The following is a 2,500-nucleotide window of genomic DNA, read 5'->3' as shown; positions in this document are numbered from 1 at the left end:
TCACTGGAAAATCGAGCATGATTTTTGTGTCTGTGTATGTACGTGTATGGATGCGCGAGAATACGGACATGTGAGAGTGTGTGTGCGCATATGTGGGCATACTTAAGTAGCCTACTTGTGTGTGTGTGTGTGTGTGTCTGAGAGAGAGAGGGAGAGTGGGTGTGTGTGTGTCCGTCCTGATTCTCTATATAAGAGAGCACCCCGTGGACAGGTATACCACTGATATTTCAGAGGGATGAAGATAATGAATCGGTGTAAACTTTAATAGTCGATAGAAACAGATCTTTTAAACTTCAAGTTCTCACGCCCTTCACATCGCCACAGAAAAATGCGCAGGTGCGCATGGCTTTTGTCTCTGCTGCTGGCAGCCTTTCGCACCGGCGACTTCGCTGGTTTCGCGCGCACGGAAACGCCTGTGCCACCAGAGAAACAATCAAAACACACGGGAATAGAGAAACTGCGAAGCAACCGAGTGCAGGTAAATAGCTGGAATAAGTTGGTAGCTGGTATGGAAATGATAATGTTTTTTCTGCGCTGTATTGCAACTCCATTCTTCCTCGAAATATATCATCAGCAGTTGTATTACCCTCGCGTTAGGGACTGCTGTATGGTCATTATCTTGTTTGATTTAATTCTGTATACATATTTTTAGCTAAGCCTAAATATACAACGGAGGGTAGTGTCGAGTTGTTTTCTGTGTTGATTACATTAATGCTTATGTGTGCTCATTTGTATTCTATATTGATTGTTATTTTTGTTGCATATGCGCATATTTGTATATCACTCAGCCTGCATGTATGTATACATGTTTGTGTTGTGTGTGTGTGTGTGTGTGTGTGTGTGGCACAGGTGTTTTGCGGGAGCGACAGGGATTGTCCAAAAAGAAATTTCTGCCCAGCCCATGACTTCAAGCATGTCAACAGCCTTGGGTCCTCTCTCTCTCACTGTGTGCCGTGCAACAAGAGAGGGAAACGTTGCTATAGAAATCAAATGTGCTGCCCCCGTAACCAGTGTCACAACTGTGAGTAAAGTGTCATTTTTTTGGAGGGCTGTTTGTGTTTTTGCCCATCAGTTTGGTTCCTTGTTGTTGCATCTTGAGACCTTCCCCTGACTCTCTCTCTCTATCTCTCTCTTTATCTTTATATTTCTCTCTCTCTCTTTCTATTTCTCTATCTATCCTCCTTAGATGTCTGCCTCCCAGTCGTATCCAGGCACAGCGTGTTGTACTCCCGCCTTCCATATGCACGCAGCTTCGCTCCAAAACCAACAACACACAGCAGACCACCTCGGGTCAAAGGTGAGCTAACACTGCTCAGTTCTCACTGTTTTCTTTTTTTCACTTTCTATAACCTGCTGACCTGGGGCGTATTCTAATGTCATGGTTTAGAGGCAAAGCTGAGTAAGTTAACTCAGAGTAAGTGGTAAACCCTTATGGCTTCATTCTCCTTGCAAAACAAAGCCGTAGGGCTCTTCTATGAGGAGGTTTAACACTTACTCAGAGTCAACTAACCCATGTTTTTCACTAAACCACATACTTGGAATACCCCCCACCCCCAGGCCACTGAAAATGACCACCTTATGGAAATGGGAACTAACTTAACCATAGCTCATTCACAGTTTATAGACAATCTTACCCATAAGGATCTATCCCGTCAAAATTATATTTAATGAAATTAATTTAATTATTAGGAGTGTCTGTAACAAAACAATATGGATCCTAGTGGGGACTAAGCATCATAATCCTTTTCAAACAGTTATATCTGTAGCCAAGCAACCATTGAACTAATAGACTGGATCATAATGAACTAATAGACTGGGTCATAATGAACTAATAGACTGGATCCTCTGTAGAGGAACTAATAGACTGGATCATCTGTAGAGGAACTAATAGAGCTCACCTGGGTAGAAGTGCATAGCAGTAATTATCCATTCCGAATCCACTCACTTGCTGTTATCGTTAATGTTTATACAGGTGTTGTTGTTATTGCTGTTGATGAACTTGTTGCTGTCTCGGTGGTGTGTGTGTGTGTGTGTGTCGCAGGTGTGTGTGTGCGCTCGTCCGACTGCAGGCCGGGTGATTGTTGTGCGCGCCGGCTCTGGATGCGCGTGTGTAAGCCGCGGCCGAAGGTCGGAGAGGTGTGTGTGGGCGACGCCCGGAAGAAAGAGATGCAGCGACTGGAGCTGTACCAGCGCTGTCCCTGTGAGACGGGACTCACCTGCTCTCCTCACACAGACTCTCTCTCTCACACAAACACACACGCTCAGGCTCACACACACTCTCAAGCTCACACACGAACACAGCCCCGCAAGCTTGCTCACAGACTACATACATGCCAGATGACAAAGCCCAGTTAACGTAAGACTACACACACACACACACACACACACACACACACACACACACACACACACAGTCATATCAAATGGGAGATATATAATCTTCATATATTAGTCTGTTTTGGATAAAGTGGGATATAGTGAGGGCTAGCAAGTGTGTATT

The 2,500-nt window shown here is 44.6% G+C and overlaps 1 long non-coding RNA gene across 1 annotated transcript in view; it reads left to right on the top strand.

Annotated features, from left to right (window-relative positions):
- Nucleotides 1–867: 867 nt before the first annotated feature.
- LOC116224684 overlaps nt 868–2,500 on the top strand; it is a 1,763-nt gene continuing 130 nt past the window's right edge. Inside the window, exons 1-3 of the long non-coding RNA XR_004165690.2 lie at nt 868–1,021; nt 1,187–1,297; nt 2,042–2,500. The exon at nt 2,042–2,500 is cut by the window's right edge and continues 130 nt beyond it. This is a non-coding gene — a long non-coding RNA (uncharacterized LOC116224684). The remainder of the gene's footprint in view (nt 1,022–1,186; nt 1,298–2,041) is intronic.

The sequence above is a fragment of the Clupea harengus genome, chromosome 18, assembly GCF_900700415.2.
Source record: "Clupea harengus chromosome 18, Ch_v2.0.2, whole genome shotgun sequence".
NCBI classification, from domain to species: Eukaryota; Metazoa; Chordata; class Actinopteri; order Clupeiformes; family Clupeidae; genus Clupea; species Clupea harengus.
The sequence above is the reverse complement of the archived record's forward strand: the minus strand, read 5'-3'. Positions and strand labels throughout refer to the sequence as shown.